The following is a 12,035-nucleotide window of genomic DNA, read 5'->3' as shown; positions in this document are numbered from 1 at the left end:
CAACAAGCAGACATGGCTGATTATTTAGAAACAGGGGACGTACCTCTACTAGGAGGTCAGCAAATTGTGCCACCATAGCCTAATAATAATAATCGAAGACCTCAACCTCCTATTCGCACCTTGGAGGATTACACAACTCCTTCTCTTAATGGAGCCACTTCTATTATCACCAGGCCTAGGGTCGAAGCTAACAATTTTAAGATTAAACCTGCAATCATTCTAATGCTTTCCACCTCAATTCAGTATGGAGGCTTGCCCAGTGAAGACCCTAATGCCATATCACAAATTTCCTGCAGCTTTGTGATACATTTAAGCAAAATGGAGTTTCTGATGATGCCATAAGGTTGAGACTATTTCCTTTCACTCTAAGGGATAAAGCAGGTCTTAGTTACAATCATGCCCTACTAGAAGTTTTACTATATGGGAAGAACTAGCCCAAAACTTTTTGGCAAAATTCTTTCCATCTTCAAAGACCACAAAACTTTGGAATGAGATAATGACTTTTGCCCACCATGATCAAGAGAGCTTGTATAAAGCTTGGGAGAGATTCAAGTACCTATTGAGGAAGTGCTCGCTTCATAGCCTACCCAAGTGGTTACATGTACAAACTTTTTATAATGCATTATCTCCTAACATAAAGATTACTTTAGATGTAGCTATTGGTGGATCTTTTCAAAGAAAGGGAATTAATGACGCATACGAGTTAGTAGAAGAGATGGTAAGCAATAGCCATTATCAAAACAACTCTGAAAGGAAGAAGCCTGCAGGAAATTATGAGATTGATGCCATTACAGCACTCAATGCCAAAGTGGACAATATGGTAAGGAAGTTGGATTTATTGACTACTGACTCTGTTAATTCTATTATACAAGCATGTGATAGGTGTAATGGGCAATATGGAATTGGGGAGTGCAAGTTGGATACTTTAAATCCGCAAACTTTGGAGCAAGTCAACTATGTGATGAATCAAGGAAGGAAGAATTACCCATATTCTAACTCTTATGATAACAGGTTTAGGAATCTTCCTAATCCTTCTTATGGGAATCCAAACAACGCCTTGAATACAACACCAAGTTTTCCTTCTCAAGAGAAGAAGACTTATGATGATCCTCTTACTGTTCTCTCTAATTCTCACATGGGTTTCATGAATGAAACTCGAACAAAATCACAAAGTCCAACAAGTTGCGATAAGGAACTTAGAGATTCAATTAGGGCAGTTTGCCAACATGATGGCCTCAAGACCTCAAGGTACATTACTTAGTAACACTAAAAAAAATCCCAAAGAACAGGTACAAGCTATCACTTTCAGGAACAGTAAATAATTAGAGGATCAACCCAGGAAGGAGGAAGAAAAGAAAGAATAGAAAAAATCCCCATTATTGATCTTGAAAAAAAAGAGGAAGATTAATGATCAAGGAACGGTAATGCTAACGAAGGAGTGTAGTGCAATCATTCAAAATAAATTGCCTCCATAGTTAAAAGATCCAAGAAGTTTTTCTATCCATTGTAATATTGGAAATCTTGATTTTGAAAAAGCTTTAGCTAATTTAAGTGCAAGCATTCATCTTATGTCTTATGAAGTTTTCAAGATGCTAAGGATGAGAGAGCTAAAACCAATAAGGATTTCTCTACAATTGGCGGATCGATCAATCAAATATCCAAGGGCAATTGTAGAAGATGTGCTCGTCAAGGTAGGTAAATTTATTTTTCCTGTTGATTTTGTTATCATTGACATTGATGAAGATAGAGAAGGATCCCTAATCCTTAGAAGACCTTTCCTTGCAACTGCAAGAGCTTTGATTGATGTTTATGAAGGTAAGTTAACTCTAAGGATAGGTCAAGAGGAAGTTATTTTTTATGTTCTTAAATCTTATAAGCTTCCTATGGATTATAATGATTGCTTTAGAACTGATGTTATTGATGATTGTGTAAAAAACACCTTGCATGTTAAAGATAAATTGACCATTCAAAGCATCAAAGGTGAGGAAGAGAGTGAACCACCAAAGTAAGAATTGAAACAACTTCCATCTCATTTAAAGTATGTATTTTTGGGTGAGAATAATTCTTTCCCTTTTATTATTTCTTCTCACTTATCACTTAATCAAGAGAAAAGATTGTTGCAGGTTCTAGGAAAACATAAGAAGGCTTTAGGATGGTCAATTTTAGATTTGAAGGGGACAAATCCAAGTGTGTGCATGCATGAGATCTTGATGGAAGAAGACTACAAGCCTACAATTGAGCATTAGAGGAGATTAAATCCAAACATGAAGGAAGTAGTCAATGTGACACCTTAGGCAAATCCCACATCGGTTAAGTACGAGGGGGCGGTCCTATACATAAGAGGGGTGGTTCCTCAACTTGGTAGGCGCCTTTTGGGTGGGTTGCAAAGCCTGCCTGAGGGGACAAAACCGCAAGGGGGACGGCGATACGTAACGCCCCAAAGCGGACAATACTTACCAAGGGGAGGGCTATGACTATTGGTATCAGAGCCGACCCTCGTTCCTCTGGCCGGTGGTGGGGCAAACCTCAGCGAGGACGCTGAGTCCCTAAGGGGGGGTGTATGTGACACCTTAGGCAAATCCCACATCGGTTAAGTACGAGGGGGCGGTCCTATACATAAGAGGGGTGGTTCCTCAACTTGGTAGGCGCCTTTTGGGTGGGTTGCAAAGCCTGCCTGAGGGGACAAAACCGTGAGGGGGACGGCGATACGTAACGCCCCAAAGCGGACAATACTTACCAAGGGGAGGGCTATGACAGTCAAAGCTGAAATCATAAAACTTTTAAATGCTGACATTATCTATCCCATTTCGGATAGTAGTTGGGTAAGCCATGTTTAAGTTGTTCCAAAGAAAGGAGGTATGACAGTTATTTCTAATAAAAATAATGAGTTGGTTCCCACTAGAACTGTCACAGGTTAGCGTGTATGTATTAATTATAGAAAGTTGAACAAAGCAATACGCAAAGATCATCCATTTACCTTTTATTGATCAAATGCTTAAAGACTTGCAAGATATCCTTACTAATATTCTTAGATGGTTATTCAGGGTATTTTCAAATACCCATAGCTCTTGAGGATCAAAAGAAGACTACTTTCACTTGCCCTTATAGTACTTTTACTTATAGGAGAATGCATTTTGGGTTGTGCATTGCACCTGCGACTTTTCAAAGGTGTATGATATCCATATTTTTTGACATGGTTGAAAAATTCATTGAAGTATTTATGGATGATTTTTCTGTATTTGGTCTTCTTTTGATTCTTGTCTCTATAACCTTTCTCTAGTAATGCAGTAATGTGAGGACACTAACCTTGTTTTGAATTAGGAAAAATGTTATTATATGGTTAGTGAATGTATTATTTTAGAGCATAAAATCTCAGAAAAGGGGATTGAAGTGGACAAAGCCAAGATAGAGGTAATTGAAAAGTTACCACATCCAAACTCAGTGAAGGAGGTGAGAAGTTTTCTTGGTCATGCAGGTTTCTATAGGAAATTTATCAAGGAATTTTCAAAAATCACAAAACCTCTTTGTAATTTACCGGTTAAAGATGTTCCTTTTGATTTTTAACGAAGAGTGTTTGAATGCTTTTAACAGGTTGAAGAAGGAATTAATCTCAGCTCTTATCATTGCTACACCAGATTGGAGCTTACCATTTGAGCTCATGTGTGATGCTAGTGATCATACTATAGGAGCTGTTCTTGGACAAAGAAAAGAAAAGAAGTTGCACGTTATTTATTATGCAAGTCGTACATTGAATGATACGCAACTTAATTATGCCACCACTTAAAAAGAGCTCCTTACTATTTTTTTTTTTTTTTTTTTTTTTTGCTTTTGATAAATTTGGAGCATATTTAATTGGAGCTAAAACAATAGTTTAAACTAATCACTCAACTATTAAATATTCATTAGAAAAGAAAGATGCAAAGCCTAGACTAATTCATTGGCTTTTTCTTTTATAGGAATTTGACTTGGAGATTTGTAATAAGAAAGGAACCGAGAATCTTGTTGCTGATCATTTCTCCAGGCTTGAATTGGGGGAAGAAAGACAAGAAGTGGTGCAAATTAATGAAGACTTCCCCATGAACATCTTCTTCTTCTAGCAAGTACACAGTCTCTATAGTATGCGAATATAGTTAACTATCTTGCTTGCAAAATAACTCCTCCCAATCTTTCTTATCAACAAAAAAAAAAAAAAATTCATGATCTTAATTATTACTATCGGGAGGAGCCTTTCTTGTTTTAAGTATTGTAGTGACCAGATATTTAGACGATGCATGTTGGAAGTAGAGATGGAAAGTGTTCTTCACTTTTGTCATTCAAAGGAATTTGGAGGACACTTTGGAGGAAACAAAACAACAGCACGTGTTCTAGAGAGCGGTTTGTATTGGCTAACTTATTTAAAGATGCTTTTAACTTTGTTCATCTTTGTTATGATTGTCGATGGTTAGGGAATTTCTCTAAGTGGCATGAGATGCCATTGAACAACATTCTTGAAGTAGAGATATTTGATGTTTAGGGTTTGGATTTCATGGGGACTTTTCCTTTTTCTTATTATAACCAATACATCTTAATGGCAGTGGACTGCGTCTCTAAATGGATGGAAGTCGTTGCTCTCCCTAATAATGATGCCAACAATGTGATTAATTTCATTAAGAAATATATTTTCACTCGTCATGGTATGTCTAGGGCAATAATTACGGATGGAGGTAAGCATTTTTGCAATAAGTACTTAGATTCTCTTCTTTCAAAATATAGTATCACTCATCGTGTAGGAACCCCATATAATCCACAAATAAGTGGGCAAGTTGAGGTAACAAATCGAGAGATCAAGAAGATTTGGAGACTATAGTTGGACATTTAAGAAAAGATTGGTCTAAGAAGTTGGATGATGCACTTTGGGCTTATAGGACCGCATTCAAAACTTTAATTGGTATGTCTCCATATCGAATGGTTTATGGTAAGGCTTGTTATCTACCCGCAGAGTTGGAACACAAGGCATATTAGGCAATTAAATTTCTCAACTTTAATGCCAAAGAAGTAGGTGAAAGAAGACTGCTACAATTGAATATGATGGATAAAATGAGGCTTCATACTTGTGAGAGTGCCCGAATATAGGACAAAGCAATGGCACGACAAGAAGATCATAAAAAGGACTCTACAAGTTGGATAAAAGGTGTTGCTTTATTACTCAAAACTCCGCCTTTTCTAGGTAAATTATGCTCACGTTGGGCCGGACATTTCATAATCAAGGAAATATTTCCTCATGGAGCTGTTGAATTGCTAAAAGGCAATGAGAGCTTTAAGGTCAATGCTCAAAGATTGAGAGTCTACAATGAAGGAATTTTGATCCAGAAAAGAATTCCTTGGCCTTGTTTTAAAAAGGGTCCAGTGAGTCGAGCTTAACGACATTAAACAAAAGCGCTTATGGGAGCAACCCATGTTCTTGTCTTTAAACTCTTTTATTTTCGTTTATTTTATTATTTCTTTTTATCATCCTCCCAAATTTTTAATCCTTCTTACTCTTTATTTATTCGCACAATCTTGTTCAGGTAAAGTGGGATTCGAAAAAGCTTAAATGCAAAATTGGACACGTTGAGGTTTAGGCTTTAGAACGCCCTGCTTTAAGGTGAAAATTTCTTTGGGGTTTAGGGTCTAACACACCCTAATCGTGCTATCCAGCACCCTCATGCCAGTTAAGTGTTGTTTTCTCTTGCAGTTCAGAGTCTAACATGCCCCAGCCGTGCCAAGTAGCACGCCTATGCTACAAAGAGATGTCGAACCTAAGGCAGGCTCACCTGAGCACTGCTCGTGCTGCATCCATCCTTGAGACTCAGGCCCTAACATGCCTAAGCTGTGCTAATCAGCACACTCGTGCCCCGCCGCAGACCCCACTTTTTAAAACAATGTGTTTGACTTTTGGTTACAACAAAAACCCTAAACCCCCTCTCTTTTTAAAAAGCTCATAACCTCTTCCTCCCTCATCTTTCAAAGAGCATGTCCCACCTTCTCCCTCAACCCTCTCTCTTCTATTTTCTCTCTCCAAAAGTTTAGCATCCCTTCAACTTCTTCTCTTTCTTAGATTTTCACCATGCCTCCACACTATAAGGGAAGCAGATCTGTCGCTTGTATGGCAACAAGAGTCTGACTCATAGACCCACTCTGGCTCCTGCCCCTCTTCCGCTTACAACACAATCTTCAAGAGGAATGGGAACTGATCCTCCTCCACCATTGTTTCATCTTACCACGCCAGAGCAAAAATAAAGGTACGAAAAACTCTCTTTACGGCCTATTCTTGTAAATCATTTCATTGATGAGAATGCTCTAGCACAAGTAGGCCTTAGAGATGTAATTTTAGAACCATTGAAAAGAATTGCGTGGGATAGATTTATTGCAAGAAGGATTTTGCTTATGCACAACTTACATTGGAATTCTTGAGTTTTTATTTAAGTGATATATTTTTGTTGCATCAAAATTATCCTAATAAAATCAAGTTCAAACTTTTTGGCAAGAATTATACATTGTCAATAGATGAGGTCAACCATATCTTTGGATTTCCTACAGAGGGTGCCCAAAAAGCTATCTCCAAGGATTTTAGACCCGGCAGTAAATGGATTACCTTAACTGGACTGAGTAGTTATAATCCTTGGCACTCTAAAGCTTCAAAACTGAGAAACCCAGCATATAGGTATATTCATAAATTCCTATCTAGCACAATATTTGGGAGGAGTGAAAGTGATGGTGTGTTGAGTTTTAATGAATTGTACTTTATCTAGGGTATTGATCAGGGGGTACGTTTGAATATGGGGTATTGGCTTTGTCAGCGTTGGGCTAAAATTGCTACGGCTGATAAGGGTGCTATTATGATGGGTTGTTTTGTTACACGGATATGGTCTTATATTAAAGTAAGGGATCCTGTCCATCCTGTTTATGATATTTTGAAACGAGGGAAAGGCACTCGCATTGATATTAATGTTATGCCCCACATGAAGACAGTAGAGAAAATAGGTGATATGTTTAGTCTAGTGAGACGTGCGGTTGAGGATGATGATGAGAGTGATCATGAGGAGGGGGATGATACTAACATGGAAGAGGATATTCCACATAGCAATCCTGGTTTGGGTACTTTTTCTAGTGCAGGTACATCTGGAGCTGGCCCTTCTTTTCAGGGAACGTTCGACTTGTCCAATGAAGAAGTTCTTGTGCGTATGATGTCTAGAATGGACATATTTGATGCTTGTTTTCAGGAGATGGAGACCATGATTTCTGACCGGTTCTAGTCCATAGAGATTATGCATGGGAGCTCGAGTATGGCATGGATACCATGCAAGACCAATATCACGGGATCAACAATCAGCTCCAGACAGTGATACAGTTGTTGTAGCCAAACCCACCTCCACCACCTACAGAATGATTGTTTTTTATTAATTGTTTTGTTTTTCATATTTCTTGTTATGTTGAGTTGAATTTCTTTTGATTATTACTTATTTTCAAACATTGTTCCTATTTTTGTTAAGTATTTTGGATATTTTGTACTTGTGTTTTCTTCTGTTTAGTGTTTCTTTTTGTAGATTGACATTTTTCAGCACCCTGCTCTTATTGTATCTTTTCCTTGATTCTTATTGTATTTTTTAATACAATGGTGGTAATGTTTTCTTAGCCCTCTTATTTTTCTGCCACATTCATCATAATATAATAAGTTTGGGGAATTGATTTTAGGCACATTGGGGACAATGTGTTAGAATAAAATTGAGGAAAGGAAAATTTTAGTCAAAATTTTTGTTTTTGTTTATCTTTTTAAGCTTAATATGATTGAAATAATTATAAACAAGATCAAAAACTGTCATTATTTATAAAATTTATGATATTTTGAGTTATTTTCTACTCTAGTCATGTTTCATCTTAAAAATTAAATTCTTGGCTTAATACGATTCTTTGATTTAATCATTTTTATTTTTAAGATAATAAACACCAATTTTTGTGAATTTTTATGATAGGTATGTATGTTTGGTCAAGACTTATTGACATTCCTAGAACAATTTAGAATTTCCTTTAAGACAAAGTTTTTAATGTTCGCATTAGGAAGAAAAATGATTTAGGCATTCTTTGTTTATAACTCATTTTTAGCCTAGGCAACCCTAAGTTGAATTATGACGTTTGCAACCAATTTGATACCTATAACCAAATTTTTCTTGTTTACCCTTACTAAAACCTAGGCATAAAACCAATTTGAGAATCCATACCCTAAGTACAATAATGTATAATTGAAAGAATTGATTTTATTAAGACATAGCAAGAGAATAAAGGGGAGATTATTTCATAACCATTAGCAAGCAAAAAAAGTAAGAAATTCAAAGAAAAAATGCCCCAGGAAAAAGCAAGTAATCAAAATTCAAGTTTGGCGAATTTTAGAGCAAGGAAGAAATTATCAAATATTATGAAGAAATCTTACCAAAGTTTCTCTAATTTTGAGCTAGTGAAAAACTTCAAGCAAAATCTCCATTTACAAATAAGAACATCTGCTTTAGTATAATTAAATCCGGATATTATACATTCTTCGTACTTTTTTATCGTCTGTTTATTCCTTTTCTTTGCTAAACTAATCTTTAAACCCTAAAACCCCAGTTCAACTCTAATCAAAGACCTTTTGATTTCTTCTAAGTGTGCTGCATTTAAATTGTAGAAAGGGGATGAATATTTTTGCCTATGTGCATGTTGAATCAATATCAATCTATTCACAGATTAATAATATTCTGAAAATTCATACCTTATTTGTCATAATTTGAACATTTTTTTTTGTATTAAAGATCTTATTAACTTTTGCTTATACTAAGGAATTTATTTTGTTAAGAATTTAGTTTTTAGCCAAAATATAATTGGTGAAGGAAACACTTGATTCATTTTCATGTTATTTAATTTTGATATTTTCCTGAAATTGTGAGTAATTATCCTCAACCATATTGAGCTAGCATTGTTAGTGTATAGTTTGTGATTTTCTTTTGTTTTTAGTTTTGTTGCTTGAGGACAATGGTTTAAGTTTGGGGAACTTTGATAGGTTTTATCTTTATAGTTAATTTTAGCAATTTTTATTTAGGTTTTCATTTAGTTTTTGTTAATTTTTGTTTTATTTCAGCTAATTTATTTATGTTTTTCAATAAAGCTTTCTTGAATCATATTTCACTTGACCTTGAGAAATTTTATAGGATTTGGATAGGAAATCAGTCAAAAATACAGGAAAGAGGGAAGTTAAGCAAAACTCTCAAAGTCTAGCATGCCCTGGGTGTGCAATTCAGCACCCCCATTGTCACACCTTACCCTACTGTAAGACATGGCATGTCGCCCGTAATATAATTAATAAGCACTTAATTCTTATAAATGCTTACTAAGTATACTACAAGGGACTTAATCCTTTTAATTCCTTCATTTTTATATCTTGTAGCAAAATAATTTAGTTATTAAATATATATAACTTCTTTTGGTAGATATTAATCTCAATATAATTTCTTAAACATATTATAAAAAAAAAAAAAACATAAAATAAAATGGTTCCATAACCCATAAGTCCATGGATGATTTAATTACATATTGGAGTCCTGTTCAAATCTTAGATACATAATAGAAATTAATTACTTTAATAGACTATAAATTTTCAAATTCATACAATCATAATTTACATGAATCTGCTCAAATATACATAAATGATCTGTTAATGTTTAATACATCATACATATTCCAAAAGAAGTCAAATATACAATAGCTACATCAGTAGCATACTATCTACATCAAATAAAAATGATCCTCTCTTGGTTCTTTTTCCTTTCCTTTACCTGCGATAGTACAAAAGCAACTATCGCTAAGCATATGGCTTAGTGGTGTACTAATAAAAATAATAAGGAATGACAATTCATAAATCCACCATGGTAAAGAAAATAAGAAACAAAATAAATCAATACCATTTAAATCATCAATTCATAATATAGTCTTTACAGCTTTTATAGAGTCAATTCTGAGGGCCATCAGTGTCTAATGTGCACATCTAGACCTGCTATCTACAACCTCAATCTGTGATATGATTTCAACAGAAGAGGGAGCAATCTACAACCTCAACATGGAGGGAGAATTTCATATCAATCATATATCATCTAGTGATGATATCCATGTTCAATCGATCGTAATATCAACTTCAACAAATGAAATGATATTCGGGGTAATAACCATATCTATATCAGCTGTAAGACTTTTAAACAATTCCATTTATGTACTAATATCAAAATCACAATGGACAACATTTCATTTCACAACCACTGCTAAAAACATTCAATCACGGCCACCCCTCATACTACAGATATCAATTGGCCAACGTCCTCCTCTTTCACAGTATAAGAATCATAAAATTCATTTACAAATATCATTCGGTCTTATGCTTTCAAAATAATCTTTTTCCTCTTTAAAAACTTATGAATATAATTATAATTCATAAAGCAAATCCATTGAAAATATTTTGCAAAATCAATTTCATTTTGTTTAAATAAAAGTAGGAAAGGAATAATATACACTAACCTGAACTAGATGGCTCCCCTAGCCCTTTTCCTCTAGTAATCACCCTCTCCTCAACTCCCTTTCTCTCAGCAGCTGTAGCATGATATTAATACTCACATTAAGATCATACTACACAATGTACACACATGCACTTCTATAAGAATGTAAATTAAGCATTAGAATGTAGTCTCATGCTTTTTCTTTCATTTTCACTATACTTGTCCAAGTGTTATATGATCTGAGTTTAAGCATGAAACACTTCATATCCAACACTTAACCACATCCTAGACACAAAATACTAACAATGAAAACAATAGAAGTGAATAGCATGCTAAATTCGTTCAAGGTTTATGAAATGCAGAATTTCAGCATTTGAGTAGCTGGCATTGCGTTGACTATATCTTGAATTCCCCATATTCAATTGCCCTGAAATTTTGACAGCATGTTCCAAACATCTTAGGGTACTGTTCTGGAAAATTTCATAATTTTTAAAGCTCATTGGCATTTTTAAATGACATAATTATAGAATCTGAAGTTCAGTTTTTCTCATGCTGAGCAGCCTGCAGTGATTTACTTATAACTCCATTTCTTTTTATCCAATGGCCTTTAAATTTTAACACGACCTACCCAACATCTCATCCTATCTCCATATCAAATTTCATAAATTTTGGAGTTCATTTGCTTAGTCAAATAGGTCAATTACAGAAGCTGAATGTCAGGTAGCATAACTGTAACATGTCCAACAATGATAAGTTTATTTAAGCATTCTCAACTCACTTCCAGCACAAATTCATGCAATCCAACTCTTCTATTACTGAAATAACCTCATAATATAAGATATAGCAGAGTCCATAGTTCATAGAATATCAAAACCAAACTCAAAATCATCCATCTTGGTGACTTATGCAACTTAGACTTTGAATTCATGCATAACTACTTTCAATCATCTTAAATCACCTTAAAATCACTTCTCATCACTTCATCTTCACCAAATCAGATTACACAAACAAGCACCTCACTTCAAAGTTCATGGAATTCAAAAAGTAATCCATAGAAATGAAGGAGGAAGTGAAAATAACTAACCTTTTCTTAAGAATTACTTGAAAATTCTTTGATTTTCACCTTCTTTTTGCTTGGTTTTGACTCAAAACCCTCCTCCTCTCTTCTTGAACGACCTGAACTGCAAAATGGGTGGTAAGTGTCGTGCTTCTCTTCACTTCTTCATAAAAATTATATAATAAACTTTATTAAAAATTCCTTCCATGTCCTTTAAATGCAAATTGCACTATAATCCTCCCTTTTGTTTTCCCTTCATCCTTTGGCACTCTAATCTTTTTAATCATTTTACTTTAGTCCTATTAGGTATAAACCAAGTGTATTTAATATTCTAAACTCCACTTGGTAAAAATCGTACAGAAATTACCGTTTTTCAGGCTTTTCAGGTAAAATCATGCTTTACCGAGAAGTCATTCATCTTTCAACTCATTTTTGATTTCCTTTAA

At 34.8% G+C, this 12,035-nt stretch overlaps 1 long non-coding RNA gene and 1 other non-coding gene across 2 annotated transcripts; both read right to left on the bottom strand.

Moving 5' to 3' along the window:
* Positions 1-478: 478 nt before the first annotated feature.
* LOC119371336 (small nucleolar RNA R71) lies at positions 479-585 on the bottom strand. The gene has a single exon (XR_005178939.1). It is a non-coding gene; the product is annotated as a small nucleolar RNA R71 (small nucleolar RNA).
* Positions 586-9,610: 9,025 nt separating this feature from the next.
* On the bottom strand, positions 9,611-11,753 carry LOC119371327 (uncharacterized). The gene is made up of 3 exons (XR_016321414.1): positions 11,617-11,753; positions 10,555-10,626; positions 9,611-9,821 (listed from the first exon to the last, which is right to left on the bottom strand). It is a non-coding gene; the product is annotated as an uncharacterized LOC119371327 (long non-coding RNA).
* Positions 11,754-12,035: the final 282 nt, after the last annotated feature.

This window comes from Jatropha curcas, chromosome 6 (genome assembly GCF_041381405.1).
Source record: "Jatropha curcas cultivar XTBG-Jc1 chromosome 6, XTBG_Jcur_1.0, whole genome shotgun sequence".
Lineage (NCBI taxonomy): Eukaryota > Viridiplantae > Streptophyta > Magnoliopsida > Malpighiales > Euphorbiaceae > Jatropha > Jatropha curcas.
Note: the sequence above shows the minus strand (reverse complement) of the source record. Positions and strands in the feature narration are given on the sequence as shown.